Source organism: Panthera pardus, unplaced genomic scaffold (assembly GCF_024362965.1).
Source record: "Panthera pardus isolate Hobbes unplaced genomic scaffold, ASM2436296v1 HiC_scaffold_2, whole genome shotgun sequence".
Taxonomy (NCBI): Eukaryota; Metazoa; Chordata; class Mammalia; order Carnivora; family Felidae; genus Panthera; species Panthera pardus.
In genome coordinates, this window is record NW_026526765.1 from 49389603 (window position 1) to 49410503 (window position 20901).

At 40.5% G+C, this 20901-nt stretch overlaps 1 non-coding gene across 1 annotated transcript; it reads left to right on the forward strand.

Moving 5' to 3' along the window:
- Positions 1 to 293: 293 nt before the first annotated feature.
- LOC128778475 (small nucleolar RNA SNORA18) lies at positions 294 to 424 on the forward strand. Its single transcript, XR_008424061.1, has one exon. It is a non-coding gene; the product is annotated as a small nucleolar RNA SNORA18 (small nucleolar RNA).
- Positions 425 to 20901: the final 20477 nt, after the last annotated feature.

Sequence of the window (20901 nt, forward strand, 5' to 3'; positions counted from 1 at the left end):
TAAATGGTAGTTGTGAGCATTTAATTACCTTATTTGCTCATCTCTAAAGCCATGCAAGATACTGATGTTATATTGTGTGTGTGTGTGTGTGTGTGTTTTTCCCCAGAAAAAGAAATTGGTCAAGAAATGGAATGAATTGGTCAAGGGCATATAGCTAATGAATTGAAAAAGCCAGCTTAGAATTAGACATTTCTCTATGAAAGGAGCATGCAGAAAGCCTTTGAGGGCAGCTATACCAGGACAGGAATTGGTGTTTGCCAAGTGTGGTTTGGGAACCTGGAATTTAAACTTTGGTGGAGGTCTATCCTGAGGGGGCTTTTTCTGTAGACCTACATCATTGGAAACGCCTCATAGAGGATATGTGTGGTTTCCTTTACTCACAGAACTATGTGTTAGATCTGTGGGAAAGAACTACAAGACATCTATCTGCTGACACTCTGAGAAAGATCTAATAGTCAGATTTTTACAATCTTAGGTATTGGCGTGTTCCAACAATCTGTATAGTTCTTGGGTGTGATAGTTCAGGGGTGAATATGATTTGAACTCATTCATGTTTACAGGGCGTCTGACATTAAAAACCGGGGAGATTCATCTACTCTGACCCTAAATATGGCCTTAAAGTAAAGGAATTGGATCCCAAAGATTATAGGTGGGGATTTTTTTTTTTAGATTCTTTCTGCCCCTCTTTATTTTTAAAGTGAGTAATTATATGCTTACTTTGTAGGTTTGTTGGAAAGATTTATATCTCTTTTTTTTCATCTTCAAAAATTTTTTTTAATTTTATTTTTAAGTTTTTAAAATTTACATCCAAATTAGTTAGCATATAGTGAAACAATGATTTCAGGAGTAGATCCCTTAATACCCCTTACCCATTTAGCCCATCCCCCCTCCCACAACCCCTCCAGTAACCCTCAGTTTGTTCTCCATATTTATGAGTCTCTTCTGTTTTGTCCCCCTCCCTGTTTTTGTATTATTTTTTTTCCCTTCCCTTATGTTCATCTGTTTTGTCTCTTAAAGTCCTCATATGAGTGAAGTCATATGGTTTTTGTCTTTCTCTGACTGACTAATTTCACTTAGCAAAATATCCTCCAGTTCCATCCATGTAGTTGCAAATGGCAAGATTTCATTCTTTTTGATTGCTGAGTAGCACTCCATTTTATATATATATATATATATATATATATATATATATATATATATATATATATACACACACACCACATTTTCTTTATCCATTCACCCATCGATGGACATTTGGGCTCTTTCCATACTTTGGCTATCGTTGATAGTGCTGCTATAAACATGGGGGTGCATGTGTCCCTTCGAAACAGCACACCTGTATCCCATGGATAAATGTCTAGTAGTGCAATTGCTAGGTTGTAGGGTAGTTCTATTTTTAGTTTTTTGAGGAACCTCCATACTGTTTTCCAGAGTGGCTGCACCAGCTTGCATTCCCACAGGTGGGGAATTTTGAAGTATGTCCATATTTAAGTGGTGATCAAAGAAGCCCAACCAAAAGAACTCTGGACTGATAGTGACAACTGGATTGAACACAAGTTCTTCTTTTCAAAAAATTGTTTGTGTGTTTATTTATTTTTGAGAAAGAGGCAGGGCGAAAGAGAGGCAGAGAGAGAGGGAGACAGGGAATCCCAAGCAGGCTCCATGATGTCTGCACAGAGCCCGATACAGGGCTTGAACTCACTAACTGGGATCATGACCTGAGCCAAAATCTACAGTTGGATGCTTAACCAACTGTGTCATCCAGGTTCCCTGAAGGTTCGTTTTAAAAGGACTGTCTTAGGGGCACCTGGGTGGCTCAGGCGGTTGGGTGTCTGACTTTGGCTCAGATCATGATCTCACCATTCGTGAGTTCAAGCCCGGTATCAGGCTTTGTGCTGACAGGTTGGAGCCTGGAGCCTGATTGGGATTCTGTGTCTCCCTCTCTCTCTGCCTCTCCCCTGCTCACGCTCTGTCTCTCTCTCCTTCAAAAATAAATAAACATTAAAAAAATAAAAGGGCTATTTTGAAGGTTATGATTCCGACTTTGGAGGAACTGTGGTGATTGGGAGTGGAAGGAATCACAGGTAAAATTTCTTAAATAAAAAACTTATAGTCTTAAAAAAAACAAACGTTAGTATCTGCAGATGTGTTTTGGAAGAGGAGCAGGTAAAAATGCCTCTTTGTGGAGGCAGGGATCAGCATTTCTGAGTCTCTGGAAGAGTCAATTAGTGGTGAGGCCAACTCATCAGGAAATCAGAAGCTTTTCACCCTAAATCAGCTTAGATTACTGCTTTGTCCTTCTTGCATCTGTTAGTTTCAATGAGTTGCAGCCATTTTGCAACATTTAGTAGCAGCAGCACCCAGTGTCTACTGATTGTTGCATTCCAGGCACCATTATAGGCCCTTTACCTGTATTATTTTTCCTTTAATCCTCACAACAGCCTTGTGAGGGAAGTAGTATAGTTATTCCTAGTTCACAAATTAGGAAACTGAGGCACACCCTGGTTAAATAACTTGCATAAGGTTACACACCTAAGTAGTAGCAGAGCCAGGGTTCAAACATGAGCAGCAGAATTCACCTGGTTTCAAGTTAAACCTGTTCATTTTATAGATCCTAAAACTGAAGCTCAGAGAGGTTGAACACCTGGCTGAGGATCACACAGCTAGTTGATGGCAGAACCTTAGCCCAAGTCTGTTTCACCATCCTGGGCTGAAAGGAGCTTTTGCTTGCCCTTTGGAGGCTTTGGCCTGCTTGAGGAATGGATTCTATATCTGGGCACAATGTCCGATTTTTTGCATGATGGTTTTGATATTATGGCTTTTTGTAACTTTTTCAATCTTGTTTTATGAACATGGTTGCAGGACCTTATTCACAGTTCTCTGCTTAGTTCCCCCCTGTAATCAACAGCAGACTCCTGCAAATGTCAGTTCCAAAAGTTTTTCTTTAAACAGTAGAATTACAAGGAATTTTGATGGAGTTAGGACTTGCTTTCTCCTCTCCTCCTTCCTTTCTCACTATAAAACTGTAAGAGAAAGGCTCACTGGCATAAAGGAAATGGAGTAAGTTCCTTTTAAATTTGCATCCCCAAATTAGCCCCCAAAATGAAAGCCTCACACTCAGCCTGATCCTATGGGCTTAGGAAGGCCATTTCAACTTCTTAGACGACAGGAGAAAGAGGCAGAAAGGTGGCCAGGATGGAATCGTGAGGATAAACCTCCAGTGGATATGATCCAAACTGCAGTGAACTTACAAATTCCCTGCCTTAGTTTCTTCACATGCAAAGTTCTTCTGGCAAGGGTCAATGAATTATTTCCTAAATTTTATTCCTAAATAACTCACTTGTTGTTTAGAATAAAAAAACCCACAAACCAATAGGCCTTGCTTCCCCCAACACCACCCCACCCCAAACTACTATAGTTTCTTACTGAAAGTCCTCTTGTTATTCTTTGCTTTAACAGCGGTGAGATTCAAGAAGCTAATCTTTGCTATAACTCTTCATCTCTGTAGAATATTTTCCATTTGATTTTTGACTTCCAGAATGCCAAATGAGATTACAAAGGATCTATGTGTCTAAAGAGTATAATCTACCATGTCCAGAGTTTCTAGGAGATAAGGGGGGGAAATGCTTAGCCACTTGCAATGTCTAGTACAAGGTTCACTCTTGGAGCTCTGCCCTCTATGAGACTGGCTGAGATGTCATCGTGTCTTATCTAGGTAAAGGGCAGGCCTTGTCCAATTAGAGATTTAATTTTAAATAAAAACGCCAGAGCTTGCTTGAGATTTCCTTTTTAAAGCCCCATTGGGTGTGATTGCATTCTGGGGACATAAGATGGGGCTAAAAACTCTCCAAAGCTGCTATTCTAGGTGTCTAAACTCACTTGCTAAGATCACAGCAGGGACCACAGACGTCACACCTGGAATCTGGAATGAGCATTAAAATTGGCAAGGCTGAAAAGGCATTAGTAAACATTATTAAGAATTCCATGCAGGCAATTAGACTTCAACAGTATCTTTGGAGTGGGTGTTTTTTCCCTTTTCTTTCTTCCTTTTTTTTTTTTTTTTTTTGCATCTTTATTTCTATCTTGCTAATGAGAGAGTAATGAGCCACATACTTGTTACCTAGAAGGAATATCTCGGCAAAGCTCTAGTGAACTTAAAAACAGTATTTACAAACTGATTATTGTTCGCATTCATTATAAATTTTAAATTAGAAGGAATTGTAATAAAGAGAGCCAGGAAACGAGTTGTTCTTACTTGGAGGTTTCATGGGCTCTTAAACGGTGAAATGCTGATTTCTGCCACTGCCGAACTGGCAATGGGAGATGTTCATGGACTCCAGAAGAGGATGTTTCACAGCTCTGGATTTGTTTGTTCCCCTTGTTTATTTTATACAACACGATTGTCCTAACTCACATCCAAGGCAACGATGTCTGGTATGTATAGCCGAAAGATTGGCTTTCTGTTGAAAACACATCAGAATTTTCACACTCTCCACTAACTCATACTACCCCGTCCCTTCCTGTTTACTTATTCATTTCCTTCCTGAGCTCCCTTCTCTAAAAGAGGGAGGAATTTGGTTAATAAGACCTGGCTCTTGACCATGGCTGAAACACTTCCCTTCTTGCCTGAAGGGCTTATGCTTCACTGACCTGCAGGGACAAGGAGATAGACATGCCAACCCTTCACAGAAACTCCATTTTGAGTCCTAACGCCATTTAGAAGGGCTAGGAAAAGATGAGCTTTATTTCTTCTCTGCCCTTTAATTTCCCTTTGGCTGTGGCAGAAAAATTAGAGAAGTACAGCTTTACTACCCAGCATCACTTTGGCCTTCTCATTGCCTTGATTTACTTATTCTTGGTTTGGTTTATTCTTGGTTTATTCTTATTTTTGGTTTGGTTTAGTTTAGCATCTGAGTGTAATTTACATGCGTTATTTCATTGGATACTCATGACAGCTAAGGAAGCTAAGGCTTAGGGAGATTTAAAAAGTTGATGAAGCAGGGGTTTAACCTAAGAGGTCAGACTTCAGAACACTTGCTCAAGTGTCAGTTGAATTGAAGCAAACACTATTAGATGCAGATACTGTATACTGTTTCTGTGACATGAATGGGTTTATTAAAATACTCTGCCACTTAAGGAGTAAACTGATGGGCAGAAGGAGTACTGAAATGGATACAGGAGTCTAGAATGGGACACTCCGGCTTCTAAATATTGGGTCTGATATCCAGAAAGCAGATGAGTCCTATTGACTAATAAACAAACAAACAAAAACAACCTACAATGTGTCTTCTCCTTTATGTGTGAGATCCACTTGCATTTGGTTCTTTTCTTTGAGTTGTATTAACAAGTTCTCTTGCTCTCTAATTTCTGACAGTAGCTGTGTGTCAACATTCATGGATTGGTGACCAGAAAACAGTGGTTTCATAGGACCTTGAACCAAGTTGCCAGTTGACACAAAGCATAGGCACAAGATGTCCTATGTGTAGTTCCCCTCTGGGAATATGCTTGATCTGGGAGCCAGGAGACTTCTGGTGAATCTGGAGTTGGAAAGCCTTCATTCATTTCAAAGAATAAAAACAAATTATCTTAGGGTGCCTGGGTGGCAGTCAGTAAGCATCCAACTCTTGATTTCAGGTCAGGTCATGATTTGTGAGATTAAGCCCTGGGTGGGCCCCCCTCACTGTCAGCACAGAGATTCGTTCTTACCTTCTCTCTCTGTCCCTCCCCCACTTGTGTTCTCTCTCTCTTTCTCAAAAAACAAAAACAACAATAACAAAAGTATCTCTTGTATTAACTAATTAAGAGCATATGGCGTTGGAGACACACATGAGATCCAATTTAAACCTTTGCTTGGAGGGGCGCCTGGGTGGCTCAGTCGATTGAGCGTCCGACTTCGGCTCAGGTCACGATCTCATGGTCCGTGAGTTCCAGCCCCGCGTTGGGCCCTGTGCTGATGGCTCAGAGCCTGGAGCCTGTTTCAGATTCTGTGTCTCCCTCTCTCTCTGACCCTCCCCTGTTCATGCTGTGTCTCTCTCTGTCTCAAAAATAAATAAACGTTAAAAAAAAATAAAAAAAAAATAAACCTTTGCTTGGCATCTTAGTTGTGTGTTATTTTATTTTATTTTATTTATTTTATTTTTTTATTACATTTTTTTAATGTTTATTTATTTTTGAGAGGGAGGGAGGGGGAGAGAGAGAGGGAGACACAGAATCTGAAGCAGGATCTAGGCTCTGAGCTGTCAGTACATAGCCGACATGGGGCTTGAGCTCATGAGCCATAAGACCATGACCCGAGCCGAAGTCGGCCGCTTGACCAACTGAGCCACCCAGGTGCCCCTAGTTGTGTGTGATTTTAGGTACATTCTTTGTTTTGGTTCTGCCATCCATTAAATGGAGATAACAATTCTATATATCTCACAGAGATATTATGAGGGTAAATGAGATAATGTGTGAGATGCTTAGCCCTGTGCTGGGAATATAGTAAATGCTCAAGTAGTATTAGCTATGATTATGTGTCCATTTTCCTTGGACACAATAGAATTTTGTTGTTGGCGATATAAACATATGATAGGAAAGGCTATTTCAAGCTTTTTAAAAGGGTACATAGGGACAATTTAAAGGGCAGTACAAATCAGTGCAAAGGACATAGGGACATATGAGACAGCCATAGAATGCTAGGAAAGAGGATGCTTCATAAAGAATTTCAATCAGCAAGCCAGCACCTTGCCACTAGGTCTAGCACAGAAATGACCCCAGGTCATTTCCAAATTTGAAAGGAACTAGAATTGGGAACACTCAGGCATACTGCAGATGTATGAAGACTAGCCTAGGAGGTGGGCATTACTCTGGTTGGGGACTCTGAATTTCAGGTGAATGCATCCAGGAGAAAGGCAAAGTCAGAAACCAAACAGAAGCAGAAATGGATGCAACACACAGACGCAGACACACATGCTATTATGGTTTATGAAATGCTTTTATAGTCATTACCATTATGCAGAGTATAACAAGCCATGAGTCATTCCTGGGTGAACAAAAACCTTGTAGTCTGAAAAAAAAGTCACAGCTTTTAGGAGCGAGGAGATCCATAAGAACAAAGCACAAGTAGGGAAGGCAGGTGACCAGATGTGAAACATCAACATTGACAAGGTTACCTTTAATCACATCATATGATTTTGCTGAGCCTCAGTTTCTTTATTTGCTAAATGGGAATAATTATGGTATCTACCTTACCAGGTTGTCATTAAGGTTGGATGAAGCAATGAATGCAAAATACTTAATGGTAAGTAAGTTCTTACATAGTTTTGAACTGGTCAATGGTGAGGAATGTCTGGGATGTTTCGTGAGGACAAGTACCTGGAAACAGATTCTGAGAGCAATGAAGGAAAGAGAAAGAGAGGGGTGGGGAAGGAAAGTGAACAAAAAGAATTGTCCTACTTCGTAGTTTTGGCCTAATTTTGGAATTAGCAAAGCTAGAAGCAGGACTCCCTGTCTAATGTTTCTTCTCCTGTATCAGTCTTACTTTCTAATTAGTGTGCTTAAATAAGAGACCTCTGTACCCCCACAGACTGCCTGGCACACCAGACATCCATCTGACCTCACTTTGTCTCAGTGACTTCCTAATGCAAAACACTATGTTCTTGGTGTGAGATCCTAGGCCTCTGCAGAGGATTAGCCTGAAACATTCTGTCCCTCTGATTTAGAGAGAAGATCTTTCTGCACATTTCTGAAGAAGTTGGCAGTGCTTATGGAAATATCGCTGAGTGGCCAGAGCTTTGGCTAGACCTGGGAGCTCACTCTGAAAGTTTCCTTTGGGAGTAAGAGCTTACCCCTAATTCTAGGCCTTACTAGATCTCTGGTAAGGTATCTCGATCTCTTAGTTAGGTGACAGGATTCACTAGCAGTGTTCTCAACAACTTCTGATTGTGATCATCATCAGGATTCCCATGGCTACTCCTTTTCCACTCTCACCTCTAGGACTCTCCTTTTTGAGATTGTATCTCATCAGCAGTTTTCTTCTTAACTCATTATCTTTCCATCCATCCATCCATCCATCCATCCATCCATTGAACCCTTCATTTACCATTAATGCTTACTTTATTCATATTAGACTTTTTTCTCAGGTTCTGAAAAAGTCTTCACTGTAGCTTCCACTGCTAACCTCTATGGACTTGTCAATTTCCCTGGGTTTTGTTTTGTTTTGTTTTGGTCACCTTCCAACCTCTTTTAATTTAGTACATTTCTGGATCTCATCAACTTGCTTTCTCATATCTCATGGTTACCTAGGCTGATAGTCTAACACTAGCACTCTTAATTTTCAGAGGTGAAGCTTTTAGAGGCTTCAAAGAAGTACTGAATTTTGGAAATATGTTGAATTTTTCCTTCATTTTAAGCAAAGAAAATAAGCTTGCTTGTCCAGTCTTTAGAATGGGGTGTGACAATTGAAACTTGGGTGGCCTGCTCTTTGCTATCAATTGGCAGATAAGAAAATGCTGAAAATTTCTTCCTAATTTTACATTTCTGGGCCCTTTTCCACAATCCCCAAACTATAATATTCTCTTCAAAGGGACTAGTTTCCTTTGTGAGGAAAGCAAAGTGATCAACCAAGATGCCGAATATACCAGTCATTCTAGCCCATCAATTGCTTTTACTATCTACAGAACAGATGCTAAAGAATTTTCATATCCATAATTTCCACATCACCATATCCTGTCATGAGGGGCCAGGGAAGGAACTTGATTTCTTGAAGTCCAAATCATTTTTTTTTCTAAATTGTAAGATCCAGTCTTTATTTGTGTCCAGGAACCTGCAGTGATAATATTATTAGCCATTGATTCTTACCTATCCTGTAGTTCTCTTTCTTTAAAAACCCCAACTGTGTGGTCACTATAAGGAGATGTCTAATTTTGGGAATTTCTTAATTTTGACACATACCTCACACCACCACTGACTTGGCTAAATTCAGGCCTCTGTAAAGAGTAAAGTCTCTTACTATACAAAATCATCCAGTTCTAGTCTGGTCACCACCTCTTGACAGGGCTTGGACCCAAACCCCAGTGTGGCCTTCCCACCTGTTCCCTGGTTTTCTTGCCCCATTTGTGGTTCTCATAAAGACGGTAAGCAATTAGGCTGTTCAGTTGTGGCACATGGTAGTGTAAAATTATGGAATTTAGGATTTTAATGAGTTCAGGTGCCATACAAAAGAACTCCCCTACTCCTACCCCCATCCCTTGTCCATAAAATTATATGGCTTTAGAATTGGGGCTTTTTGCAGCCTGGACTAAGCCATTTTATTTAAAGAAAAAATATAGGCCAGGGGGAAAAAAAGAACCAACACAATTATATGCAGATTTGTTCATAAATCAGGCACCGCAGCAGCTGTGCGGCACATGTTGGCGACCCTGAGTTTGTTGCTGGAACTTGAAAGATAAACATGAACCTGTTTCCACAGAGGAAAATCTGTTCACAGCAAGGAGCTGACCTTGTTCTTTAAACAAGGATGATGGTGTGGCAGCCTGCTGTGCCCTGCTCTGTGTTGCTGTTTGGTGGTGAGGGTCACATAAAGAAGAGAGCAAAGAATGAGAGGCGATTTACCTGGGGCAAAAGGAATCAGCAACAGACCCCAAACAGTAGTCAGAACTTGACTCTTCCACCCAGCATTCTCGGGCCCAATTAGCTAGGTCACTGGAGCAGGCCAGATTTTTCTTATGTATTTTCAGAGGTGAAAGATCTTTTGCCCTTGAGCTAAATAATGTAGAAAAAAGGTATGCAATTTATGTTAAAAGAGTAGTTCTAAGACTTATGTCCTTTTAAATATATGTGCATGTCCCCAGAGCTCCTGCCAAGCCCTGTGCTTGCCCTAGGTGTGTGAAGAAGGGAAGGACAAACGGAGGGGATCCATCTGTTTTAGGATTCACCGCAAGGCTGATTGCTTTTGCTTTGGCTTAGTGCCAACAGTAACTCATTGCAAGGTCCAGCTGTTTCCAGTCGTTTCCTTGGTCCAGGTATTCCTTTGGGAATGGAATGTAGTGCAATGTATTTCTTAGCTGGCTTTTTGTGGGACTGGGTACCCTGGCTCAACCTGCCTCTGTCTGTTTCAAATGAAAGGAGTAGCATCGCAGGGAATCGTGAGGGTCACTTTGTGACAATATGGTGGAGATTGATACTTACATCTGTGAGGTCAGTTAATTAACTGGGACTAATGGTGATGTAAACTGCCTGAAGCAGATGTGGCTAACCTCCTTTCTTATACTAAATAAAAGGAGAGTGTTTTGAAGAGAGTCTGATTGTCTTCTTTTCCCTCTATTTTTTCCCCTAGAACTCTGCCTTGGCGATCCAATTGAGAAGAGTTAATACTAGGAGAGCCCTTTAAGGAATTTTAGGCTAAAGGCATTAGGTGGTTCTGTGCCTTTCAAGAACTTTATCCCAGCACGGTCCTCTACATTAGGTACTGACTGAGTGGAAAGGTCTGTTATCACTAGATGATTTCCTCAACCTGGAAAAATGGTAATGATCTCAGAGGCATGACTTTTTGTCCTTTCAGATGACTACTGTTCAATCTGTCACCCCAAGGCTCTAAAGGGAAACTCATGTACTCGAGACACACATACTATCCCACACACATACACACCCACACACACGTGATGCATCATTATTAATAAATGAATGGAGCTATTTGTTATTTATTATTTAAACCTTCAATACTGGCTGGCCTGAGTGATACATGAAATATAGGCAAGTAATTTATTTATTAGGGAAAATAATGATTTTTTTCCCCCCACAGCATAACCCTCTCTGACCCAAAACAGCAAGAGCTTTATCAAATACAAATACGATGGCTTGTAATTTTAGAGTTTTCCAGAGCATTGTAACTGACAACCTTTTTAACATAAGTACATTGAACAAATAATTTATAGACATATTCTGGGAATATTTTAAGGTATTTTATTACTACTTCTGAAAGCTATGGCATGTTATCGATTTTGGTATATTAATATAACCTAAAAGGGAGGGCACATGCTCAGCTTCTAATCCACATCAGCTTTGATGGCAAACAATATATTTTACTGAAGGGAGCCTTGAACCAAAGCAGTAGAGGTTAACAATTACACATCATAGCCAAAAGTTTAAGATAATGAATTTTACTCATTACAGAAGTTGCATTTTGGGGACTGAAACACATTTTCCACACTTAGGGTTTCATCCAAATTTCTCAACCACCGTTTGTCAGCATGAACTTTCCTTTCCTTAAGCCCAGTTCTCTCCTGCCACTTCCTGAGGATTCATAAAGCCTACTTCCTACTGAAAGGACCACTATTACCCCTTTTCCCAAAACATATTTTTAGAGTGGGTTTTGGGGGCTCATTTAAAAGAGGTTATAATGTCCTTCCTTGTATTACTTTCTTCTTTTAGGTAGTTTCTAGATGGTTAATGCTTAAACTATCAACATCTTGTTCATATTTGGTATTTTTAAGTCACTATCTCCATGTTATGTTTTAACCCAGAGCCTTATTACACATACATTATTGTCCAAAATTCTGACTCCAGCACGGAGGCTCCTCCTTAATTGGTCCTCACTACCTTCGGCCCTCAGTTAGAACTCGGTGCTTATGCCAAGCTGGCCTCTTGCTGTCTCTGAAACCCACCCTGATCATTCCTGCCTTTATGCCTTTGATGCTGCCGCTCTTCTCTTTTCTGCCATCCCATCTTCTTTGTGTGTGAAGATTTTCCCGACCCCTCCAATACATAATTATCTTCTCCTTCTCTGAACCTCTGTATAACTCAGCAGCTCTCCCTTATGATTTAGCACTTTACCATGAGTGGCCTTGAATTAGTCCTAGTATCTCTTTCACATATATCATTTATCCTGGATCGACTATGAGTAATTTGAGGAAAGGAATCATATAGGTTCCATTTTCATTGTAGTGGCACATCACTCAGGATGTAGCTAAGCAGATATTGGCAGCTCAGTCCACACTAAACTCAGTAGACAACAAATTTAATTTATACTGAAATCTAAGGAAAATCAACAACAATTTTCAAAGTATAGCTCAGCCCGTCTCCCTCTAGTCATTCAAAAATTACAGGATGATCAAATATTCTATAAAATTTTTCTGGGCATAATTATAGGGGATGACCTTTCTTTGCCTTTATTATTATTCTTAATGTAAAAAAAGTCCATTATAAATATAATAAATGCTGTTAGAAACACTTGAAAATTTGACAAAGCAAAAAGAAGAAAATAAAATAGTCTCCCATAATCCCCTCATCCATAGCAAGCACTAAATACCTTGGTATCTTTACCCTTCCGGACTATTTTGTGTGCATATATGTAGGTTTATGTGTATATATACATACTTTTACATATGTCGCTATTACTACCTTCATTCATTCCTAAGGATAAATTGCCAGAAAGAATTTGCTGGGACAAAAGGATATCTGTAACATGAAAAGACGTGTGTGTGTGTGTGTGTGTGTGTGTGTGTGTGTGTGTAAGTAGGTACTTTGAAAAGACATCATACACTATGCAGTCTTTTGTAACCTATTTTCCCACATGTCACTAATGTAGCTTTCATGACTCTATAGCAAGTCATTGTACCTTAATTTAGTTAACCAATTAATTATTTTTGAACTTTTAGGGTTTTCATCTTCTTACTCCTAAAAACAGTGCTGAAAATGAGTTTTCTTATAGGTAGATATTTGTGCACGTTTTCTATGATTTCCTCTGGATAGATTCCTAGAAGTGGAATTTTTGGGGTAAGAGGGTGTGCCTATTTTAAGACACCTAAGACCCATTGCCAAACTGCCTGCAGAAAGGTGGCATTTATTTATAGTACTAGGGGTGGTAATTGAGGTGGGCATTTTCCCATCTCGGCCTCTTCAGTTCAGTTCAGTTGTTCCAATTGAACATGAAGAGCCACCATTAGGAGAGTAAAACAGGGTTTACAATGAGGGAAGTGAACAACTCCCAATATGCTGCCATTGCAGCTTCCTAAAAGACAGACCTGATTGCCACTCACCTGCTTAATTAAAGTCCCTGTTTGCCTCTGATCCCCAAGAAATCAATTTTTAACCCCTTGGCTGGGCCTTTTGTGATCTGTCCTCAGTGTATGGCTAAGCTCTGCTGACCTCCATTCCCCCACATCCATGCACTTTAAGCTCCTCCTGTGCTAGGAACCTCACCTGGGCCAGAATACACCCTGCCCTCTCATACCTCTACAGCTCTGTGCCCAGGGGCAACACTCATCTATACAGAAGCATTTGTTACAGCTATGGATTAGTCATAGTTCAAATAGTAATAGCCAGTGCACTTGTCAAAAAAGGAAAGTAACTATGAGTCAGTGAAAACTCTGTTACAAAATCTCGATTGTTTATTGTCACATGAATAAAATAGTAGCTAATATTCTTTCTGTGCTAAGTAATGTGTCATGTGCTTTCCTTGGATTATCATCTGTGGGTATATTATCATTCCATATTATAGATTAGGAAACTAAGATTCAGAAAAATTAAGTAACTTGTCCAAGGACATGACTAGAAAGTGGCAGACTTTGGATTTGAAACCAGAAAAGAATACTGTTAATAATGCTGATAACAATACTGTTAATCACACTACATAATGCTGTCTACCAGAGATGCCTCACTGGGTCTCTTGACAGCCTGCTATGTTCATGCCAGGAACTATCCACAGGATGAAAGAGTATCTGCTGGCATAAAAAAAAAAAAAAAGCAAGGAGCCTGGTGTATCTTTGGAATTTAAGACTAAGAAGTAGATAGTTCAGGCTTTAAAGTGAAAAGTTAAAATATCTAGTGGAAACTTTATCATATCCATGTAGATCAGGGTTTCTTAATAGTTGCACTATTGACATTTTTGACTAGAGCATTCTTTGTTGTGGAGGGGGGGGGGGGCTTTGGATCCCCTGCCCCTAATTGTGACAACCAGAAATATCTCCAGACGTTGTAAATACACCCTAGTAGAGGCAGGCATAATCATTCCCAGGGGACCCCTGGTCTAACAGGAGAAATGTAGTGGACTTTTGTCATTATTTCTGGCTATGAGCAGCTGAACCTTTTTCCTGTTATTCTGGAATCCTCACCTTACGGCATGAGGCATTTCTGATCGTCACAATTGGGGGCAGAAGGTGCTATTGGCATCCAGTGGGTAGAACTACAATGCACAGGAGAGCCCCCCACTATAAAGAATACTCTAGTCCAAAATGGCAATGCTTCCTTTACCTTTGTGAGCCCTTCTGACAAATTTCTTGATTTTCAACTTAGGCTAGTTCAGTAACTGGAAACTGACAAAGAGAATCTCATGGCATGGATATCTTCAGAGTCTCAGAAAATCCAGAAGCCCTATAAGAATTATTTTGTACCTGGCATTGTTTGTTTAGTCATGTAATAGTTATTAAGCATCCTCCTTGTGCCAGGCACTGTACTAGGTGCTGGGAACATAATAGTCAACTGACAGACAAGGTTACCACTCCTAGTCAAAGAGACAGCTGAAGAGTAAGAGGGGAAGCACAGAGTGGGAGGGGCATAGTATTAGGGGATATTCACTTTGTTTGGGGGAGTGTTATTGTCAGAATGCCCAGAAGAAAAGATGTTTAAACTGAGGTCTGAAAAAGGAGTAGAAGTAATCTAGGAAAGACTACGAGGAAGAGTGTCCTGTGCAAAAAGAACAAAATTAGGAGAGAGGGGACAGGAAGAAGAGGGAGTATTGGGTGTAGGAGAGAAAAAGAAAGCAAAGAGAGGAGAGGAAGGGTGGGAAGGAGGAGGGAGGGAAGAGGGCAGGGATAGATATAGGGATGGGGGTGGGGAGAGAGATTGAAGAGAGATAGATCTCCTAGGAAAGAACTGAAATCTGGAGTGGTTAGAGCAGGATTTCAGTGCATTCTCTATAGCTCCAGAACCAGCCAGGGGAGGTCTGTGAGTTATAATTCCCACAGACTATACATAGGACCCTCAAGCAACCTACCTTGAGGGCCAACAGTCCCCTGCTGTGGCAGTGCAACTTGAGAATAATATCTGGTGCTTGGAGCTGAGAAGGGAGGGAAGAGATTACAATAGACATTTATTTATTTTTCATTTTGCATTTAGCTTGGTGTGGGCTGACTGCTTTTCAGGATCTGATTATTCCCTCCCTGAGGGTCCTGTGGTCAGACGCCAGCTGTGAGGATCTGTTACCATGGGTGACATTTTCATCCAATGGGGGACCGTACAGCTTGTTTGCAGAGTGGCAGATGGAGCAGCTAATCGATACAGTCTGGGAGGTGGGCGTCCCCACCTCCAGTGGCCCTGCCACACAATGAGAGCTGGGCCCCAGGGGCTTGTGGAACACACGCCAGTGACTGGGCCTTTGATTAGAAAAGACCTCACTCACTAGGGGTTCTGGCCCCAAACAATGCCCTGTTCTTTACTAAGGTGGCTTCAGCACTTCCAGGATTTTTACAGCCCCTGCCTCAGGCAACACTCCTGGGAAAAGCTGCTGCCAAACCCTTCTCGGCTGTGTGTGGATGATACTGAGTATTCTATTCCAGTAAAACTCAGCAGACATTTTTTTTTAAAGCATCATCTGTGTTCAAGCAATATACTGAATGGAGGAAAAGAACAAGGTAATGTCCTGCCCTCAAGGACCTTATGATGTAATTGGAAGCCTTCAGTCTGGTCATGGAATAGCCAAAAACCCCTCAGCCATCCATCCACGTCATTTACTGAATAACCCACAACGTATTAGAGGTTGTGATACAAAGAAGGCTAAGATGTGGTTGGTGCTCCTGGTACCATATTTAACTCTATATGCCATTGAAAACTAGGAACAGCTAGTATTTACTGAGTTCTTTCTCTGCACTACCTATTAAACATTTATAACTCTAAGAGATGGATACCAATATTGTCTCCATTTTTGGATGAGGAGACTGAGATCTAGAGTAGAGGAGTGATTGGTACTGATCAACAGTTTAGTATTATTTCCACTGATGTCTCAAGTGTTTTGGCATTTGAAATTCATACCCACACATGTGTATATATATATATGTAAATTGTCTTTTGGTAAAATATACTGAATGCCTAGTAACATGTTTGTTATGTTACAAAACAAAATCTAACTGGTAAAATTTAAAGATATTATTGGCTTTATTAAAAAAAATTCATGAATCAGGCAGCATCCACTCTAGAAGACAGGGGCTCTGAAGAGCTGTACAGAATGAAAGACTTTTGTAGGCAGAAGAGAGCAGGAAAAAGGATGCAAAAAAGCAGATTGGTTATTGCAAGGTAACTTTCCTCTACCGGATGGCAGGGATCAATTGGGCAGATTACCTAACTAATGCTGATCAGGCGATCCCTGATTGACTGGTTTAAGATTCCATCTCTGGGAGAGCCAAAATTGTAATGAAGTCTTGGTTTGGTGACATGGGGCTTAGCATAATGACTCTATTTTGGGAATGTTGTCTTATTTTTAACAAGTATTTTGGATAACTTAAGATCAGGTGGTAAGAAAAAGTTTATTCCTTGATTTCTTAATCCCAGTGGATTAAGAGTCAGGAAACCTGGGACCTTGTACTTGTGAGTGATGTAGGACTAGGCTGTTCATCAAACTGAACTTCAAATTTCTCATCCCCAGGTAGGACTATTAAGATTGGCCTTGTGTGTACCATAACGGGGTTTTGTGATAACCAAATGGAAATCATATAAAGATGTAATCCATGAACCCAGTATGATATCCCATATTATAATCAGGAATCTTCTGGGCTTTAGAAATGCAAGTTGTGGTGTTCTTTGTTGCTTTTGTTTCCATTACCATTTCTGCTGTTTTAATCAAGGAAGCTTGCACATAAGACATTTCTAGAACTGGGAGAGTAGTTCACCAAATAAACAAGGAGATTGCACTTCCCTCTCCCTACTTTTACTAGAAAAACATGAAATTAAACACAGCCAAGTTTTCATCATCTCCCTCCTTCCTCTTTACTTTATGTTTCTCAAGTCTTATCCCATACCCACTTCTTCCCCACTGCCCCAAAGTTGTAATTTATGTCTTTTAAGGCACTACACATATAAGCATCACTATTTTAATTAGGAGCAAAGAGAAGTAAGGAGCTAGAAGGCACAGCAAGAGAGCCCACCACTCGCATGCTTTAATTATTCATCGTGGTAAATAAAATTAAATATTTTCCCAGCAATCCAGAGCAGTATCTGAAGTAATTACACTGTCAAATTCATCAAAAATTCCCTCATCAAAATAAAAACCTTGATGTCATTTAATAATTTATAATACAAATACACAGAAATTGTAAAATATTATAAATAGAAAACTGCAGGGTAAGTGAACATGAATTAGTTAGGGGTTATGTTCTAGAAAGAGGCTGTCATGAGCTGTATAAATTTTTAATCAGAAATATTTTTGAGGCCTAATTTAGAGTATGGAATATACCAAGACTGTAGAATACAAAGAACACAAGAAAACAACATGTTCCCGCTGCTTGAAGATTTACAAATTCACGGCTTTTTGAGAAAAACAGAACTCAAGATGATTGCAGGCAGAAGGAAGGAATCTTGTCTTTGATGCTTTGTATATTCCAGATCACCTGTGGCACCTTACATGTTGTCTACATGGGAACAAATGAATTAATTAACCTGCAGGTATTGACCCTGAATAGCAAATGGAAAAAGTCTGCTTTATTTCCACCAATAGAGAAAGGCAGTCTCAACCACTGAACTTTGTAAAACAATGTGTGATTCTGGAAACCATATGGTTTCATCCCAGTTTGGAATGGTTTTGATCTGTTGAGTTTCTGTCCGGAAAAAGCCTGGAGCAAATAGAGTAAACCAGATTTTTCTTCTCCTTATTCTCAGAGAAGTATTTTCATACATGTGTGTCCTGTCTTGCTTTAGAAAACGTCTGTGGGGACTTACCTGTCTCAGGACAGGTAAGGAGTGGCCAAGGCTTTGTTTTACAAGAAGGAATGGGAGAGCAGCTGCTCCTCTGATCTCTGGTCACCTCCACTGGTCAGGAAGGGAGTTCAGAAAGGAAAAGTGGGCTTTCAAGGTGCTAATTAATTAGAAAAGAAGCAAGGGCAATTTTTAAAAACAATTTTGCTTTATTGTGTCATCTCAAGGATCTAAGAGGTTGGTATGGACGGTGACATGGTAATCAGAGAGATCTTTTCACAAAAAAGGTAAGACTGATAACTTTAAACTTAAAACCTTTCAAAAACTGGGGTGCCTGGGTGGCTCAGTTGGTTAAGCATACAACTTCAGCCTAGGTTGTGATCTTGCCATTTGTGAGTTTGAGCCCTAATGTCGGGCTCTGTGCTGACAGCTCAGAGCCTGGAGCCTGCTTCAGATTCTGTGTCTCCCTCTCTCTCTGCGCCTCCCCTGCTCATGCTCTGTCTCTCTCTGTCTCTCAAAAATCAATGAATGTTAAAAATTTTTTTAAACGTTTCAAAAACTTCCTCTTTTGCTTAAAAGTTGAAGACGCTTAAACATTGCAAGGCCCTGAGTGTTCTGATTCCTGTGGGCTTCTTCAGACTGATAGCATACCCATCTGCCCTTTGATGTCTGTGCTCTGAGGACATAGCCCTTCTACCTCCAACCTCCTTAAACACACCCTGTTCCCTCTGCTTGGCACATTCTTCTTCCTTTGTTTTTTTTTGTTTTTTTTGTTTTGTTTTGTTTTGTTTTGTTTTGTTTTCTGGGAAAACTCCTTACCCTTCAGGACTCAGCTTAGATGTCCATCTTTCAGGAAGCCATCCATGATCACCAAATGCCATCAGTTGTCCTGTTATATCTCCCATGGCACCTTGAACCCACCCACCCCCCTTTACAAATGTGCTACATTTGTTACATTTAGAGTGAATTATTTATAATATTGTATTTACTCTTTATCTTCCATTATAAATAGAAACTTGGTGAAGTCAGAAACCATCTATGTCAGAGATTTTCTTTTGATCCCCACTATGAAACACTTTATGATCTGTAACCCTGATCCCCTAAATCTACCCCCTTTCTTCATCCTCTGCCTCATCTTCTATACTCCCCAATTTGTCCAGTAGGATCGACCTCTTCACTGTTCCTGACCTGCTCCTGCCTCAGAACCTCTCTCTGGAAGGCTCTTCCACAGATATCTGAATGGCATGCTTCTTCACCTTCTTCAGGTCTTTAGTTACATTTCATCTCCCAAGTAAAGTTTTCTTTTTTTAAAATGTTTTATTTATTTTTGAGAGAGAGAGAGAGTATGAGCTGGGGAGGGGCAGAGGATCCGAAGTGGGCTCTGTGCTGACAGCAGTGAGACTGATGTGGGGCTTGAACTCACAAACTATGAGATCATGACCTGAGCTGAAGTTGGACACTCAACTGATTGAGCCACCCAGGCTCAGATTTTTCTTTTTAAAATTTCTCTCCATCCCCCTACATCCAATGCTGCCTGTTCCCCTTTCCTGCATTTTTGGGGTCCCCTTAGCATTTGTATCAGCCCACTTGCTTCTCATCTGTGTCTTTTCCCTCAAAGTAAGCTCCATGAGCACGGGGGTTTTGTGTATGTTGTTCACTGCTGTAGCCTCAGTCTGTAGAACATGACCTGGAACATAGTAGGTGCTCAAGTAAATATTTGTTGATATAATGAGTGGAAGTGACCACCTCTAGGCAGAGGTAAAAACAGATGAAAAGCTAATATCTTTGAAGGAACTCCTCTTGGATGTGGGGGCTTGGAGGAGTGGATGCTATAATGGGTAAAGGTGGCTTCCCCCCTTCCTGGTGTGGGCTATTTAGGTCTGTATGAGGTCCTAATGACTATGGTTTCTTCTGAGAAAGGCTTATGCTTGGTGAAGTAATAGGTGGGAGAAAACACTGGTGAAGAAAGGACTAATCTGTTGCTATAAATCAGGGATGACAAATGGGCTTCAATGCCCATGCCCATTCCATTTGATTGGTAATAGTTGCTTGGAAGGCTGTGTTGAGAAGGATTCTGAGGGCTTTCTAGATCTAATGGAAAAGAGTGTTGCAATCAGAGATGTCTTGGGCTTGAAGGGAGGATGTGGGAGCATTTGCTTCGTGCATTTGTATCCTGACCCCTAAGCTTGAACTTGGTTCTGGTCTCTCCCATGAAACCAAGCTCACAGAGGACCTAATGATACCCCCAGTAGTCTATTTGTTGTGCAAGCTAAAGGTTAAGGTGTTCAGGAGGGGACTATGAATCCAGATCCTTTGGGGATTTGGCTCTATCCTGTTGATGGATTTATTTTTTTTCACTAGGGGATCAAAAGGCTGAGATATAGTGATTGTTTATAGCTTAGGGACTCTAAGCAAGAAGGTAGAACTCTTCTAGTCTCACTTATTTAGACTGGCCATTCAGACCAGTTCCCTGTTGCTAAGAGAGTCTACAGACAATTACCCAGGACAGATCTAGTTATGTAAAATCTTGGCCTGAAAAAGAGACTCTGACCCTAATGTGATTTGCCCAGCACACCGACCCTGTGAGCTCATTTGCCCATACAAGCTATTCTTTCCTCTCCCAGTGCTGTCATCAACCCCATCTGCAACAGTCTTCCAAGGTTCAGCTCCTCCTTCTATCATTTGTAATGGATGACATTGCTTCTTTTCTGAAAAGCTCTTCTGTCCCTACACTGACACCCTTCACTTCACTGAACATTCTCTTATCACATCTGCTTCCTTGCAGCTGTCTCAGACTGTGCCTGATTCAGTTTCTTATACTAAGCATTTATGTATTTTTAGTATTTTCATATGTCTCTGTTTTCTCCCTCACTAGATTTAAGCTCCTTGAGGAAAGGGGTCCATTATAAATATGTCCAGAATCTTTTTATACTGACTACATATAATGAACGCAGCACTTTGCGTGTGTGTGTGTGTGTGTGTGTGTGTGTGTGTGTGTGTGTGTCTATAAGGATCACTGTC